This window comes from Panthera onca, chromosome B2 (genome assembly GCF_046562875.1).
Source record: "Panthera onca isolate mPanOnc1 chromosome B2, mPanOnc1 haplotype 2, whole genome shotgun sequence".
Classification (NCBI taxonomy): domain Eukaryota; kingdom Metazoa; phylum Chordata; class Mammalia; order Carnivora; family Felidae; genus Panthera; species Panthera onca.
Window position 1 is genome coordinate 28,458,601 of NC_138343.1, and position 18,704 is coordinate 28,477,304.

Sequence of the window (18,704 nt, forward strand, 5' to 3'; positions counted from 1 at the left end):
AGTAAACTAGCTGAATGAAACATCATCCAAATTTGAGGGGTGCTTAGAGGGGAATTATAAAGTTTAAATGCTTATGTTAGATAAGAAAATAATATAAATCAATGATCTAATTTTCCACGTTAAGAAATTTAAGAAGAACAAATTAGGGGTGCCTGGGTGGCTCAGTCGGTTAAGTGTCTGACTTCAGCTCAGGTAATGATCTCGTGGGTTTGTGAGTTCAAGCCCCACATCGAGCTCTGTGCTAACAGCCCCAGCGCCTGGAGCCTGCTTCAGATTCTGTGTCGTCCTCTCTCTCGGCCTTTTCCCTGCTCATGCTCTGTCTGTCTCTCTCAAAAATAAATAAACATTAAAAAATGTTTTTAAAAAGAAAAGCAAATTAAATCCCAAGCAAGTAGAATGAAGGAAATAATGAAGAGCACAAATCAGTGAAATAGAAAATGCGTAAGCAATAGAGAAAATGAAATCAAAAGGTTCTGAGCTGGTTTCTCCCTCAGCTCTGTCATTAAATCTGCACAACACTGAGAAAGTCACTTTACCTTTCAATGCATCTGTTTACTCATTTACATATTAAGGGAGGTTGGACTTAGAGACACACAAAGTGCTCTAAATTTTTAGGTGCTTGCAGAAGTGGAAGAGCTACAATAATGGAATTTTAAAAATAAGCATGTGCTAGTAGTTGCTCATAAATATGCTGAATAAAGGAAACCTCATAATATCATTTTTCCAAGTATTTACTTATACAATCGATAACTGATCAGTTTGTATTTTAATACTCAAAGGAATATATGTCATGAACATAGACATGATACACAAATACAATGTTTTGTATTAAGCATTAGACAGCTTAGCTAAAAGTGAACATGTGCAAGTGTTGGACTGCAAAGCAGAGATTAGAGATTCCAAGCTTGATTTCTGTTTGACTTGTTTAAACTTGAGGCCCTTAGGAGAATCATTGTCTTTGTTCTGTGGGCCTATTTCCCCACATGAGTTGTCTGCATTATTTTTAAGATTTAATCAGACACTCAGCAGAGCCAAATGTTTTCTGCCTCAAAATAAATTCTGGTGAGACTGCTACAAAGGAGGATCCTTGATTTTTCCCTTAGCTCTCACTAAGTGAGATTTTTTTCTTAAAATTACTGGATTCTTAAAATAACGATTTAGAATATACTTAATGTCCAGAAGGAACCACACCACTGAAATCTGGAGACATTATTTTTTTTTTTAATTTTTTTAATCTTTATTTTTGAGAAAGAGAGAGACAGAGTGTGAACAGGGGAGGGGCAGAGAGATATGGAGACACAGAATCTGAAGCAGGCTCCAGGCTCTGAGCTGTCAGCACAGAGCCCCACGCGGGGCTGGAATTCATGAAACGTGAGTTCATGACCTGAGCCGAAGTCAGACGTTCAACCAACTGAGCCACCCAGGTGCCCCGAAATCTGGAGGCTTTAAAGGGAATAAATAAATTACTGTTCCTCCTAAGTAGTATTGGACATAGTCTCAAATTACATGTTCTCCAGACCAGTTCCCAAGAGTTCTCACATTCAGCTATAACCAGCAACTGTTAAAAGGGTCTTTCCTTTGGCCTGTTGGCCATTATGGTCCAGGACGACTTGAAGTTTAGCAGGTTGCCTGGATCTGAGCATTTTCTTGTCTGTGAATTAGGGGGTATGAGATAGAAAAACAGGATGTGAAAAGCATAACAACGGGACGCAAACCACATTGGCACTGAACACTTCCAATTTGCCAACAGGTAGCACTAATACACTTTTGGCAAAAAAAAAAAAAAAGCAGAGAAGTGATGCTCATAACTTAAATTTAACCACAAAGACACTTTAAACAAGCTCAACTAAGGACATTCTACAAAATACCTAATACTGTTCAGAAGTGTCGAGTCATGGAAGACAAAGAAAGACTGAGGCCTTGTCTCAAATTGGAGATGTAGTTAACATGTAACGTGTGATCCGGGATTGGATCCTGAAACAGAGAAAAGAACATCAGTGAGACAATCAGTGAAGTTTGAATAAGATCTGTAGATGAGTTAATAATATATTGTATCAATGTTAACTTGCTGGTTGTGGCCATTGTACTATGTCTATGTGAGATATTAATATTTGAAGAAGCTAGATGAAGAGGAAGAATACAGAATGTTTTATACTATTTTTGAAGCTCTTTTTTTGTAAGTCTTAAATTATTTTGCAGTAAAAATGTTGTGTTTTGATTTTTTTTTTAAGTAAAGATGGGGCGTCTGGGTGGCTCAGTCGGTTAAGCATCTGACTTTGTCTCAGGTTATGATCTCATGGTTTGAGGGTTCAAGCCCTAAGTCAGGCTCTGTGCTGACAGCTCAGAGCCTGGAGCCTTCTCTAGATTCTGTGCCTCCCTCTATCTCTGCTCCTCCCCTGCTCAAAAATAAAATAAACATTAAAAAACTTTTAAGTAAAAATATAGAATAGAAACTCAAATCAGTGTATGTTGGTGAGGAAGTTTTTTAAAAACTAAACCAATAGAAGTAACTAATATGGGGAGATTGAAGCATCAAAAGAGTAAACAGAAAATGCAAATGAAGCAGGTAAAAATATTTTTAAATTAATTAACTAATGTCAAAAATGATTTTTTCAATAAAAGAGATCTTTAGAACAAAAATATCCATCTATATGTTACTTTAAAATGTGTTATATCTGCGTCCTAAAATAAAAAAATAAAATAAAATAAAATAAATAGATAAATAAAAAATAAATAAATAAATAAATAAATAAAATAAAAAGACTCATAAATATTAAAAGCAAAAGAATACTAGGCTAAAAAAAATTATGTCAAGAACATATTCATGGAAAGAAAACTAGTAGTGCTAATTTGATATCAACTAAAGCACACTTTAAAGCAAAATCTATTTAAGAATAAAAATTGCTACTATATAGTGATAAAAGTAACAATTTTCCAGAAAGATAAAATGATTCTAAACTTAGGTACATTTAACAATATAACCTCAATATGTAATTTAAAAATCGCTGGAATTTACAACCCACAATTATATTAGTAGATTTAAACACATTTTTCTTAGTATTAATGGGTTAAGCAAGGAAAATAATTATCAAATTTGAAGAAAATATAAAAAAGCATAATTAGGCTCTTTCCATAGTTTGGCTATTGTTGAAAGTGCTGCTATAAACATTGGGGTACAAGTGCCCCTATGCATCAGAACTCCTGTATCCCTTGGGTAAATTCCTAGCAGTGCTATTGCTGGGTCATAGGGTAGATCTACTTTTAATTTTTTGAGGAACCTCCACACTGTTTTCCAGAGTGGCTGCACCAGTTTGCATTGCCACCAACAGTGCAAGAGGGTTCCCATTTCTCCACATCCTCACCAGCATCTATAGTCTCCTCATTTGTTCATTTTAGCCACTCTGACTGGAGTGAGGTGGTATCTGAGTGTGGTTTTGATTTGTATTTCCCTGATGAGGAGTGATGTTGAACATCTTTTCATGTCTGTTGGCCATGTAGATGTCTTCTTTAGAGAAGTGTCTATTCATGTTTTCTGCCCATTTCTTCACTGGATTATTTGTTTCTTGGGTGTGGAGTTTGGTGAGTTCTTCATAGAGCCTAAATTTCCATCAACTGATGAATGGATAAAGAAATTGTGGTTTATATACACAATAGAATACTATGTGGCAATGAGAAAGAATGAAATATGGCTTTTGTAGCAATGTGGATGGAACTGGAGAGTGTTAAGCTAAGTGAAATAAGTCATACAGAGAAAGACAGATACCATATGTTTTCACACTTATGTGGATCCTGAGAAACTTAACAGAAGACCATGGGGGAGGGGAAGGGAAAAAAAGAGGTTAGAGAGGGAGGGAGCCAAAATGTAACAGACTGCTAAAAACTGACAACAAAGTGAGAGTTGATGGGGGGTGGGAGGGAGGGGAGGGTGGGTGATGGGTATTGAGGAGGGCACCTATTGGGATGAGCACTGGGTGTTGTATGGAAACCAATTTGACAATAAATTTCATATTAAAAAAAGTAAATAAAAAGCATAATTAGAAAAAAATCTGGCTGAAATTTATAGAACTTTACAGTCATTAGAGGACTCACCACATACTGGCCCCAAAGCAAGGCTCAAGAAATAATAATCACTAACAAGTTCTCTGACCACAATAAAGTTCTGTTAGAAATCAGTAACAGGAAAACTTTTAAAACCCCATATATGTTTGGAAATTTTAGATCAGATTACTGAAGAACATCTTGGTCACAAGAGAAAACATCACAAAAGTTAGAAAAATTGAGAGCTAAACAATAATGAAATTTTTCATATCAAAATGTGAGCTGCAGTTGAAGAATTACTTCAAGGGCAGAGGAGATTGAATATGAGGTAAGTCTCAAACTCAAAAGTTTAAAAAAAAGGAAGGAAATAATAAAAAACAGAAATGAAAGAAGTACAAAACAAAGATACACCAGAGATGATCAAACCAACAAGGCTGAAAGTTGGTTCTCTGAGAAAATGTAAAAGAGAATGGGGACAAAACCTGACAAGACTGAGAAAAAGGAGAAGGAGAAGGAAGAGAAGGAGAAGGGGGTAGGAGAGGGAAGAGGGGAGAGAGGGGGAGGAGGAGGAAGGGGAGGAGGAGGGGGAGGAGGAGGGGGAGGAGGGGGAGAAGAGATTGCATAAATATTAGGAGGAAAACATAACAAAATATACGATCACTTTTTAAAAGGAAGATAGTTCTGTGATCAGACTGACTACCTGAACATAGCAAGCTGAGGGCTTAACCACCTCCTAAGAATGCTTGGGATCCTTACCAGACAGGAAAAGCTACTCAAAGCTGAGTGAGCCATTCCCCAATCCCATCTCAGTCCTGTCAGTCACTTGATAAAGAACTTAAAACATATCTTCATAAGAATAAGGAGATTCTTTTGAGGAGGAAATTAATATATATTATTTTTTAAAGGTTTGTTATCCTGCTTGACAGTACCAAGTCACAACACAAAAACCATTATATATAAGTTGATGGGTGATATATTATCTATGGTGATGTTTCCAATGACAAATGGGTTTTGAAACTGTAGGTTCCTAATCAGAACCTTTGAAAAATGCCACTGTTTTTAAGAATACCTTGCCATCTGTTAATGACACACAAATGATGATCCTCACAGCAGCCCTGCAGTCCCTGTTGGAAGTCAGCCCTCATTATTGAATACTCCTCCACTAGCTTAGACTGATTAAAAGAATTTAGGAGGAAAGAAGTGCCTTGGTTACCTACTTTTCAAAGTTTTTATTTCGTGAAGGGGAAAAAATCCAGTTTTGTCTATGAAGTAGTTCTCAAACTTGGTTGCAATGCGATCAATCAGGGGGGTTGGGGCAGCGGACCCAGGCATCTGTATTTTTACCTAACTCCCTGGTGATTCTGAGGTACATTAAGGTCTGAGCAACACAGTTTAGGGTTTAAGATCTGCATGTTCTAGATTCTGTACATGTACCCCATTCTCAAGGGCATGTCCTTCCCTAGGCACTTTGATAACATTGAGTACTTACTATTTGTTAGACATCATTCTAACGCTTAGAACATGTATTAGCATTTATTTACATGTATTAGCATTTATTCTTAGAACAGCTTTTTCAGATCTATACTATTATCCCCATTGTACACAAGAGGAAACTGAAATACAAAGAGGTCCACTAATGCCCAAAGCCACATAACTGATTAGGAACAGTCTAGGATTTGAACTCAAAGAGCCTGGCTCCAGAGCTTGTGCACTTAACTATGGCCTGTACTGCCTGATATAAAACTGACCATGTGACAGCAAATATTGCTGAATGAGGGTCCTCTTTAAAGTAACAAAGTCACAGAGGAGAAACACAAATTCATCTGTCAAATGTCACAACTGAGAGGTGTTACCCTAGATAAATTGGTAATTCTCAGGCTCCATGAGGTTTTAGAGATAAATCACATTTAGCTCTGGTCTCAAGGAGTGCAAAACTAGACATAGGACCCCAATCTGTGCTCCATATAAGGAGAGGTATAAGCATCAAGTAACAAAATGTCTGTTTTTGGCCTTCTGGTTGCTTGCCTTTGGCAAATCTATGATCACAAAAAAAGGAGGGAAGCATTTAACCCATGAAAAGGTAGGTTGACAGAAGTTCTAGCTGAGTTTCATTATTTTCTCCAATTCCTTGATATTTCTGTTTGGTTTTGAAGAAATTGGATGAACCATTCTGGACTCCCATGGCCATGAGCACAAGAAGTCACAGTCAAGGGTGTCTGGGTGGCTCAGTTGCTTCAGTGTCTGGCTCTTGATTTCAGTTCAGGTCACGATCTCATGGTTCACGACTTCGAGCCCCGCTCGCACTAACAGTGCAGAGCCTGCTTGGGATTCTCTCTCCCATATCTCTCTGTCCCTATCCCACTTGCATGCACTCTCTCTCTCAAAATAAATAAAGAAATTTTTAAAAAAGAAGTAGATGGTAATTGATCCCATGGAATAAATTTGAACATAGACAGGTACAGGAAAAACTCCAAGGTACACCCTGAGAGGCAGATCTCTGAAGACAGGTGTGCAGAGAACATTCAGAGTGGCCCAAGAGGAAGGAAGTCAGAAGTGCACAGAGGCTCAGGGCCAAAAGCAAAAGAAACAGTTACATAAAAGTTTACTTTTAGAAAATGTGTTCAAACTTTGCAGTCATTTAAGTGATTAGTGTCCTATAATTTTTAGGGGGAAATTCTACAAGTAAATTTTGTCTCCTGATGGCACTTTGTTTTATACTATATCTCCTAAGATTTATGGAAGAAATACTGTTGCACTTCATGAACACCAGTCATGTGAAGTCTATTTGCTATTATATAACAAACTATTCCTCTGTGGAAATAACAAAATATAGATATCATCATGCACACTAATATGCTAAAAGGCCAGCTCATGAGCACATGTCTGTACAAGCATGCCTGTATTTAACCATCATTTCTGTTCACAGCACTGCCTCTCATAGCTTTAGCACACTGCTTTTCTAAGAACCTTCATGCACAAGATTTTTTACCCCCTGTCAAGTGAGCAGAAACGATATTTACATGTGGATTTTACCAAGTAGAAAGCTGAGGCTAAAATAAATTAGTGCCTTCCTATGATCCCAAAACTAGCTTAAGAAAGGGATGAGCTATAACCAAGACCCACTGAGTCTCACTTAGTGCAAACTCCTTCACATTAGAGCTCTCTCTGGTCAGGATGAAGTTATCAGTGTGTAACCTCAAGAAATGAAAGAGTTTCTTCTACCCTTCTCTAGAAATACCTCTTCTTATCAAGTTCTTGCTCCAGAGCACTAAGTGATTGCCCTGGAAATTTGAGGTCCTAAGAAAAGGGACTGTTTTTTGGAGAGGTTAGTATTTACATTGAATAGTTTCAAACCCACATCGGAACTCCTACATTCAAACAAATTCTGCCTTCAATGTAATTTGTAACATGTTATTTCAATATAATAGTTGGTAAGTCAAGTGTTCAAAGACATTTTAGGGATAATCAGAGGAAGCTTAAGTATGGACAATATTTAGAAGTTAGTTTTGGTAGGTGTGATGATGAATTGCACCTGTGTAAGAAAATGGCCTTACTTTTAAGACTCCTGCTGATATCAGGGATGCAAAATGGCCTGAGATTTAGGCTCTGCTTCAACAATATGGCAGTGTTAATTTTATGCAGATAAATTATACAACCTGGATAGACAACAGTTCTTTTGCCTGAATGTTTTGTTTTTGTTTTTGTTATTTAATTTTCAGAAATGCCCTCAGAATTGATTTATGAACCACAAAGAAACTGAGCCACACTCCTTTAGAGTTTTACCTCATTTGAATCCAAAACAAAGTTACCCCATTCTCCAGTGTTGGCTCTGAACAAGTATACTATATCCACATATTTGTTACCTTAAAAGAGTTTCCTTCTACTTTATATATCTCTGTGAAAGATTCTTAAATTGTTTTATTAAATTCCATGGCCAAGCTTTAAGCTCAAATGTTGATGAAAACAAATGACTCCACCCATGCTTCTGGAATAAACTTTAGGGAGACTGGGGTGATTCTAAATCTTTCCTCCAACAACCACACTGCCTAGAGCTTGCTTTGTGGGGGACAAAAATGGCCTCCCTGGGAACTGAGTGGGACATCCATGGGTAGGGACAAGAACAGCAGAACATCTCATGGAAGAGAAAGTCAACCATAGGGACAGCCAGCCCTTGCCTCTGAGATGAAGGCTTATCTTATTAAGCACATGTGGCAATGAGCAAATATATTAGTGAAGGGTGCCTGGAAAAGGGTAGGAAAATGAGATGTCCTGAAGAATACCACCATAGCATCTAGCAATTCTGAAATTAAAGAGTTTGATCAGCTATGCTGACAAGAAGCATGAATGGGGACAATTGTTCTTTCCCTTTCTTCACCTCATCCCCAGCATTTTTTTTAAAGGAAAAAAGGGAATTTGCTAAGATACTAGTTTTTCTGTTTTCACTTTTCAAGGATATACTATATACTAAAAGTTTATTTTCTGTAAGCAGTGTCAGCTCAATTAGCAGTTCAAATCTGCCCCATTGACAGAACATGGAAGTAGATTTTGGCAAGTGTGAGAGTCCAGCCTGGGACCCTCAAGCCAACCCAAAGGGACTCTCTCCTATTTGTGTGAAGAGTCTGCTTAAAAACATTATGGTTTGGGGTGCCTGGGTTAAGCATCTGACTTCAGCTCAGGTCATGATCTCTTGGTTCATGAGTTCGAGCCCCATCGGGCTTTCTGCTGTCAGCACAGAGCATGCTTCAGATCCTCTTTCTCTCTTTCCTAAAAATAAACATTAAAAAAACCCATTACGGTTCAGTGAAAGCCTCCTAATCTGTCTTCATATGCAGTACTTTCTCTAATTAAACGCTCTAGAGTAAAAGGTCATCCACTGACTAAGCATCAGTCACTGAGATTGTTGACATCTAATCACCCCGGTGGCTTCAGGCATAAAGGGCCCTGCATCTACTTCCCTTCTTCCCTCCAAGCACAGATACATATCTTCTTCCCAATCTGGGATCCCGGATGGGAGGCAGAGAGGTTTGGGAGATATGTTGTTAGGGACCCAATAGAAACTAGTCGAAACTCCTCTAAAGGCCCCAAACTTCTCCCTGTATCACGGGCAAATGCTGTGAGAGATGTCTCTACAAAGGCCACGTTGTCACTTTTGAGACAGAGAAAGAGGTTCCTATGCATACTTCACGAAGGCCAGACCAGAGCAAGACCTTGTTTCACTTCATTTCAGGAAACCTCAGTGTTGTTTCATTTGTAAGAAAATCCCATAAATACTTTCATTCAGTAAAACAACAAGTGTTTCTTTACAAAAATAGACAATACATTTGATAACCCACTTTACAAATGAAACTCAAGTACTCTGGGATATTTTTAAAGCATAAAGATACTCATTTAAAGCACATGAAAAAAACAATGAGTGACCTGAAAGTCATTAGGCATGAAAATTTCCCATGAAGGTTCAGAGGTTTAGAAAATGCTCCACACCAGCTTCTCTGAGCACATGGCCATAGAATACTGTAAAAGAGTATTCCACATTCCAAGCCAGCAATTTCCTAACTCTTCCTTATTAACTCAAAACAGGATTTCTTCTTCTCTTTGGCCTATTCTGTTTTGGATGACCTTGATGTAAAGTCTCAGATTCTCTGCACCAACCTTATGATCCTAACTAAAAAGACTGCCAAGAACAAGTCATGTCACTTCTGTTTTCTCAGATGTGAGTTTTACTACCCAAGTTGGGTATTCTGGAGATTTAAGTGAAAATATCGAGTAGAACAAAAATGGGATGGAAAGTCAGAAGCTGGGCTGGCCCTCCCTCAGCTGTCACCCAGCAGAAGCAACTCTGGGCCCATGTGTCTTTTCTATGACTATTGGTTTGGGCAAGATCCTCTCTGAGGCTCCTCATGGCTCTAAGACTAATCTGTGGTTAGTCAAACTCGGGTTCTGGACACCCATTAGTAATTTTGTGAAAAAGTTTGTAAACTGTAAAGAGCTCCACAACCATTATCTCTCTATCAGGTAGTTTGTCTCTTCCCACAATAACCTACCACAGAATTGACCTACTGGTACTTTCACCCTTTCAGATGGGGATGTGAGTGAGACAAGGAAGTCAAGATGTCTTGCCATACAAGACCATCTTTACCACCAGTCCCCGTGTCTGCCTCCTTCAGGATCCCAGCGCTGCCTCTTTCCTGATGCCTCTTTCAACAGTTGTCACCTGTTCTCAGAACTCCATTAAAACTTCATTCCCTGTGGTAAAGACAAAGCCTTAAATCTCCTTTTTATATCCTACTTATCTGCAAACAGAGCTTTAAGAGTTGAAAACTGAATTGTCACTTGAAAATAGTTGTGTGTTAGATGATCTCTTGCTGTTGACTATGATAAAAACTGGCTGCCTGCAAATGATGCAATAATAGCTTTCATTGAAACAAGTTAAATCTGAATTAAAAATCTGTATTTTTACTGTAATAATTTTTACAGTAATAATAGTTTCATAATTGTACTATGTTTAAATAAGATATTAACATTAGGGGAAACTAGGTGAGTATGTATATGAATACTCTGTAGTATCTTTGCAACTCTTCCATAATTCTAAAATTATTTCAAAATAATTTTCTTCAGTTGGGAAAAAAACTGAGGACCACTTTCTAAATCTACTAGAAGTTTAAGTGAGTAATGGACAAGCAGCCCTTCCTCTTGCCACCTGAAGAGATTTAGAGGGAGTGGGTCTGTTGTCTAAAACAGGCCTTACAAGCAAGGGAAGTGGTTTGGAAAGGTAGTCAGAATGGAGCATTTTCTCATACTACTTCCAATCAGCTCTAGCAACTTCACTAAAAAGAATGCACCCCTATTCAAGTTCACTACTATCCACTCTCTGACTAAACAAATCCTCACTTTCCTTTTGTTGTCCCTACTTTGATGATTTCCAAATGGAATTGGGGTTGGGACATTCCTGACTCCATGAAGGCTACAAACAGACTCTTCCCATGTACACACACTGTGTCCTGAGTCATAATTTTACCAGAAGGAATATTTCCAAAACTTTTAAAGGATTCATTTTTATTCCTTCTTTTATTCATTTTCTGCAATGACTATTTTCAATACCCACTCCATGTAAAGTGTCATGCTAGTCAGAAGTAAAAGGCTCATTCAGAACTAATCAAAGTGGACTAACCCATTTCTCATAGATTTCTAACTGCTTGGGCAGATTTCAGTGTTCATTCTGATATCTTTCCCACCGCGAAGTGACCACAGGCATTTTCCTGTGACTCAGAGTACTCTTTGTCCCTCAGTGAACTCATTGTCCTCAACAAACAACTGAATGAATGCTAGACTAAACTTCCCTCTTACCTTCTTGTCTCCAGGTACTTCCTGGCATCTTCAGTGCCAACTAGAATTTAACATTTTGAATTTCAAAGCCAGGCTCATCAACCACAGATCTGTTTTGTTCCTCTCCTCTTCTTTTTCCTCTTGCTGTCAATGTCATCATTTCTCAAAGATTCCTCAGTCTCATCTTGAAATGTTCTTTAATTTCCTCTTACCTTTATTCTCCACCTCCTCCCCTGGTCAGCACTTGTCTGCCCATTTTTGCTACACAGGGCTTCTAGGATTCTACTCACTCATCACCATATCCTTAGCTTGACCCAGGAGGAATGACATCTTAAAGGAAAATATAACTATTCTATCAACATGAAAATTTCATAATTTCAGTGACTTGACACAATAAAGTTTATTTTGTGCTCACAAAGAAGTCCAATGTTATTTCATGGTCAGGTGACCCCTTTGGCAACATATGGAAGTGGGAAACATGGAGACTCATGCAGGAGGCTTCTAAGGGCCAGGCCAAGAAGCAGTGTGTATGACTCTTACTCACATGCCATTGGCCAGGACTTAGCTCTATGGCCCTTCCTAACTGAACCAAAGGCTGGCAAATGGAGTCTAGCCATATGCCCTGAACAGAAAAGAAAGTAGGTTTGGTGAACTGTACTCATTTCTACCACACACATTTCTACCACAAAAAAAAAACTGTTTTTTTCTTCTTAAACTGCAATGCTTACTTTACTTCCTTTCTTGAAAGGATACAAGACAGGTAAACTCCATGGATTGCTGTCACATTTTCTATCCAACTTCTGCCATTGATGTCCTTAAAGCTCCACTAAATAACAATCTCTAAATTCCTGGATCTCATCAACACCAAGTTATCTTTTTCTGTTATTCAATCTTAAACCATACTCTGAGAACTAGACATTTTCTATTTGTCCCTCAGACTATCCATCCTTCCCTACCCTACTCTGACTTGGATAATAGGCTATATAACAGGCTACCATGAACTCTGACTTCTGGTTAAGTATGAACACTGGGAAGGCCTGGCAGGAAATAAGAGAAAGGCAGGAGAATGTGCTGAGATTAACTGCACCCTTGACCCAAAACCACCCCTCCTTTCACAGTAACCCTCTCTACAGGTGTCTTTCAGGCTTAAGGGTGATAGGGATCTGCTGTCACTAACCCCAGGATACTGCATATCCTGTTTCTAAACAACCGTCTCACACCTCTGTAAGTAGTCCTTTTATTAAACTATCACTAAATTATCCTAGTTTGTGAGCACTATTTGATTCCTGGTAGGATGTTTTCTGATACTCTTTGGATCTTTTCAGTACTCAGCAGGGTGCTCAGATCTCCCACAAATCCTGCCCTGCCTACTTCCTATTCTACGCTCATGATGACTGGGTCACCCATCACCTCTGTCTTCAGGCCACCCACTCAATGATCCTCTTCTTTATTTTCAGACAAACTTGCTTTCTCTTTATTAGTTCTCAGGTATGATTCCTCCTCGACCTCTAACATTATCTAAAATAAACTTCATTCCTCTGTTACTAGTTCTTTATTCCTGTTTACTAGTCTCTAAAAATGTGCTATTTCCCTTTTTGTTTTAGGTCTACCTTTGGACCTGTGCCCTTGATTCCAACCTTTCCTGCCACCTTCCAGATTTTGTTCTTTAAGCTTCCCAAGGGGGTGCTGTTCACACTTCCTTTGTCATATAGCACTATCCTCTGGATTATAGGACACTACAGCAAATTTAGCATTCCCAGCTCCACCCCACTAAATGCCAGCTATAATCTCTAGTCACTATGAGCCAAAAATGTGCCTATACATTTCCAAGTATTCCAAATGTTACTTCCATGAATGAATGCATTCACCCACTATTCTACATATAAAACACTGTTTAGACACATATGTATAAAAGATGTTTCTGAGAGTGCTTATTTTCATGCTGAACAGCATGATGAACACACTCCCTGAAATACTACTGTTCTCCACTTTATGCACAAGTAGAACTCTTACAAACATCTTTTGCATATGTCTGTTTGTACTATACTATACTATACTATACTATACACTATGCTTGTCTTCTACAAGGACTTTGTAGACTATGATTCTTGCTGCCTATGGGATAAAGCATATAGTACACACTGTGATGTGCTCCCAGGTGTGCCTTCCTTACCCTTCATATCTGTACCTGAATTTCTTTTTATTTCCACTATATACACCTCCAAGCCATTGCTAATAGTACTCATTGCCTGAAATGTCCTTCTTCCTGCCATATACCTAATTCTTACTTTCCTACAAGTCTCAGCTCTTCTAGGCAGCCATCCCTAGCACTTTTTGTCCCTCCAAGTAGATATTCTTTCTCTGTGTTCCTAAAACATTCTGCTCAAATTTATGTCAGTTAATTCTCTTACCATATTGCATTACAGTTTCTATCGTTACCACTAGAATTTCAGATCTTGTAAAACAAGAATTATAACTTTTTTCAAAGCTATAGTAACAAATAGAGTATTTGGCACATTGGCATTCAATACATTTTTTAAATTAAAATATGGATGAATAATTCTTGTCTTCAAGTATTTGAAGAGCTATTATATAGAAGATATATTGAACTTATATTGAGCCTAAACAGGTATAGTTAATTAGTGGAAATTATGAGAAGACCAATCACAACTAGACATAAGAGAGATCTAGCAATCAGAGCTGTCCAGAGATAGAATAGTCTGCATTAATGTTAGTGTCCTATTAATTCTAGGTTATATAAATAACCTAATTGCCTGGGCAATTAGATGGCTACATGAACTTGGATGAGTAGTTGGACTTAAATGTCCCCATTAGGTCTTAGAATTTATAATTTTAAGGGCTAAACAAATCTTTAATAAAGATGGTTTCTGAAATGTTAATAGAGACAGCAGTGAAAGAGAAAACCACACTGGGAAGGCCTGCTCCTCATAGCCCAGGTTCATTAGTCTTGCTTGAGACTGCAGCTGGACCTGGAGAATTAAGAATCTTTCAAACATCACATCAGTCAACCTCTGGGAGAGGAACATGAACATAGAAATAGATAACCTTTACAGACATGCAAAAATGACTGAAAACTGAGGGTGGAGCTCTCTGCATTCAGGTACCCACTAAACACAGAGTAACAGAAGCCCACTACAAGAGAATTTGGAAGCTTGCAGGCACTGAAGATAATGAAAGCAAAAACAATCCAGCTTAACTACTGACCAGATTGACTCCATCCTCTACATTAATGGTGTGCCTGAAGAAGTGATTGTGTGTATGCTATTTATCTCAGTACCTACTTTTCTATACATGATGCTTGTCATTTAGTCAAAAATTGAGATTCAAAAAAGATTTTAAAAAAACATTGTCAAGAAATCAAGCAATCAGCAGAGTATACACAGAGATGACCCATATATTTGAAATATCATACAGGACTTTAAAATAACTATGATTAGGGGTGCTTGGGTGGCTCAGTCAGTTAAACCTCCAACTCTTGATTTTGGCTCAGGTCATGACCTCACGGTTTGAGAGATTGAGTCTGGCATCAGGCTTCATGCTGACATAATGGACTCTGCTTGGACTTATCTCCCCCTCTCTTACCCTCATCCACTCGTGCATGCTCTCTCTCTCTCAAAATAAATAAATTAATTAAAAAAATAAAATCACTATGATTAATCTCCAAGAACCTAGTAGGAAAGATGAATAACATGCATGAACCGATTTGAAATTTCATCAGGGAATTGGAAGTAATAAAAAAGAGTCAAGTATAAATGTTAGAAATAAAAACATAGTATCAGAGAAATCCTTCAGTGGGCTTTTAGCAGATGGACATAACCAAGGAAAGAAGTCAATAGAAATTATCTAAAAGTAAATAAAAGAATTGGGATAAAAAACTGAACAGTGCATCCAAAAGATATGGTTCAATATCAAATGGTCTAATGCATCCCTTTCAGGTCTCTAGAAGAGAGACAGAATGAAAAAAAGATAATAGCTGAAAAATTTCCAAAATTAATGAAAACAACAAACCAAAGATCCAATAAACGCATAGGAATCAAATATGACAAATACACACACACACACACACACACACACACACACACCTAGTTACATAAAGTAGTATGCTCCAAAGTATAAAGTCTTCAAGGCAGCCAGAGAAAAAGAAATGCTATATATGCTTTAAGGACCTTGGGAAGACAGCAGAGCAGGACAACCCTGAGTTTTCCTCATTCATGTTTACAACTAGATCATCTACATCCAAGTCAATAAACCAGAGAGCAATCCAAACAGTGGCAGAACAAACTCCACAACTAAATATAGAGAAAAAGTTGCTTCTGAAAGCTTAGGAAGGTCCAAATTGTGGAGGGAAGCTATTGACATGAGGGGGGGAGTTGGGTGTGTGGAGAGGGCAGAGAAACAGGCCCTCTCACCAGGGAGCTCACATGGGGAAGACTAAATCCTTTAATATTTGGCTTTGAAAACCAGAGGAGCTAAATTTCATGAGATTGTAAAACCAGTGGGACTTGGAGCCTGGAGTTTAAAAGTTAGTTGAATCAGCACTGGGCAAGCTGGGAGGTAAAGTGATAGGTGGGTTGCTTCCCTTAAAGAAACAGCAGCCTGTGCAGAAAGGCAACTTAAAAACAGCACTTAACACAGCTCTGGGGGCAAACAGGAGACAGATCTGTTCATACTGATTTTGGAGCATCTTCAGGGACTTCAAAAATGAGGGATAAGAGATACAGGAGTACTGATGCATAGGGGCACTTGTACCCCAATGTTTATAGCAGCACTCTCAACAATAGCCAAATTGTGGAAAAAGCCTAAATGTCCATCAACTGATGAATGGATAAAGAAATTGTGGTTTATATACACAATGGAGTACTACGTGGCAATGAGAAAGAATGAAATCTGGCCCTTTGTAGCAACGTGGATGGAACTGGAGAGTGTAATGCTAAGTGAAATAAGCCATACAGAGAAAGACAGATACCATATGTTTTCACTCTTATGTGGATCCTGAGAAACTTAACAGAAACCCATGGGGGAGAGGAAGGAAAAAAAAAGAGGTTAGAGTGGGAGAGAGCCAAAGCATAAGAGACTCTTAAAAACTGAGAACAAACTGAGGGTTGATGGATGGTGGGAAGGAGGGGAGGGTAGGTGATTGGCATTGAAGAGGGCATCTTTTGGGATGAGCACTGGGTGTTGTATGGAAACCAATTTGACAATAAATTCCATATTAAAAAAAAAAGAGGGAGATGGCAAACATCATTTTTCTCTCCTGCTCCCCAGTATAAATACAGAGCAACCTGCGGGAGGTGGTGCTGTGCAGACACTTGCTACTGAACTGGCTAGCGGTGTGCCACACCAATGAGTTCTCCTGAGGACTTGTCCACTCCAAGCCTGCTTTGGCCCTGGCTCAGGAAAAATTTTGTTAGTGTGTATGCTTTGCCCAGATGCTGGATGCACAGCTGATCCTGCATGCCATACCCAGCTGCCACACCATGGCCAGCCACTGCAGTGCACCTCACTCAGCTGCTGGGTACACAGTTGCCACCCCAAGCCACACATAGTTACTGTCCCACACCCAGCCACTTGCCACAAGCCACCTTCACACCCAGCCCCAGCTGTGCCTGATGAACACCATATTTCATGTCCAGTCTTGTGTCCTAGCCACCCCAGCTCACAGCCCCCAGCCACCACAGCACTTGTGGTGGAGGGGATCTAGCATAGAACTAGAAGCTCAGTGAAAATTTTATAATCATCCCTGCCTGGCTCCCAAATTCCCTGGTGGGCACACCCCCTCAGAGCTAGCCTGCCTGGGTCCCACTAACAAAACCAGAGCAAGCACAGTCAACAACAGGCAGAGAGTCAATGAAGACAACTGCATTGAAAGGAGACTCTACTGAGACACAATAGCAGGGCATTAGCAACACACATATGATACTCTCCTGAAGTGCCAATTTCTGATGAACAGGGAACACTGCACTGCAGGGCACTCAAGGACATCTTCTTCATACAGTCACTACTTTAAACAGTAGAAGACATAACTGACTTTCTTAACACAGAGAAACAGACACAAAAAGGAAGACAAAATGAGGGTACAGAGAAATTTATCCCAAAGGAAAGAAGAGGAATAGGTCATTGTCAGAGATCTAAGTGAAACAGATGTAAAGTCACATGTCTGATAAAGAATTTGAAGTAAGATCATCAAGATACTCACTGGATTTAAGAGGGGAAGGCATAATTGAGAGCCTTAACACAGAGATGAGGAATAACATAATAGAGATAAAGAGCTCAATAAATGAAATGAGAAACACACTTGATGGAATGAATAGCAGGATGGAAGAAGCAGAGGAACAAATTAGTGAGCTATAAGACAGAGTAATGGGTAGTAATCAAGCTGAACAAAAGAGAGAAAAGAATTTTATAAAATGAGAATAGACTTAGGGAACTCAGTGACTCCATCAAACACAATAACATTTGTATCATAAAAGTCTTAGAAAAAGAGAGAGAAAAGCGGGCAGAATTTTATTTGAAGAAATAATAGCTGAAAACTTGTTAACCTGGAGAAAGAAACAGATACCCCGATCCAGGAGGCACAGAGAACTCCTATCAAAATCAACAAAAGCAGACCCACACCAAGACATATTGTAATTAAATTGGCAAAATACAGTGAGAAATAAACAAAAAAATTTAAAGCAGCAAGACAAAAGAAGTAAGTAACATACAAGGGAAATCCTGTAAAGCTAGAAGATTTTTCAACAGAAACTTTGATAACCAGAAGAGAGTGGCATGATATATTCGAAGTGCTGAATAGGAAAAATCTGCAGCCACAAATGCTCTATCCAGCAAGACTATCATTCAGAATAGAAGGAGAGATAAAGTGTTTCCCAGATAGCCTTGCAAGTATTATTAAAGGGGACTATTTGCATGGAAAAGAGAGACCAAAATTGACAATATGAAAGTAGAAAACACAAAAGCAGTAAAAAGAAATATTTCTGTAAAAAAAATCAGTCAAGGCACTCATACACAAAAAGATATAAAATATAATAACATATACCTAAAATATGGACAGTAAAGGAAAAAAGAAACTTAAACGACCATCAACTTAATATAGAATACTATATGCACAAGATATTATATACAAACCCAGTGGTAACCTTATTATCAGAAACCACTAATAAATATGCAAAAGGTAGAAATAAATCTAAATATATCACTAAAGAAAATCAGCAAAACATGAAGGGAATATATCAGAGGATCAGAGAGGGAATCAGAGAAAATCTTTAGAAACAATCACAAAATAAAATAAAATGTCAACAAATGCATATCTATAAATAATTACT

The 18,704-nt window shown here is 38.4% G+C and overlaps 1 long non-coding RNA gene across 1 annotated transcript in view; it reads right to left on the reverse strand.

The window, feature by feature from the left end:
• Positions 1 to 18,704, reverse strand: part of LOC132666831 (uncharacterized) — a 57,124-nt gene that overhangs the window by 13,217 nt on the left and 25,203 nt on the right. Inside the window, exon 2 of the long non-coding RNA XR_009604865.2 lies at positions 1,869 to 1,974. This is a non-coding gene — a long non-coding RNA (uncharacterized LOC132666831). The remainder of the gene's footprint in view (positions 1 to 1,868; positions 1,975 to 18,704) is intronic.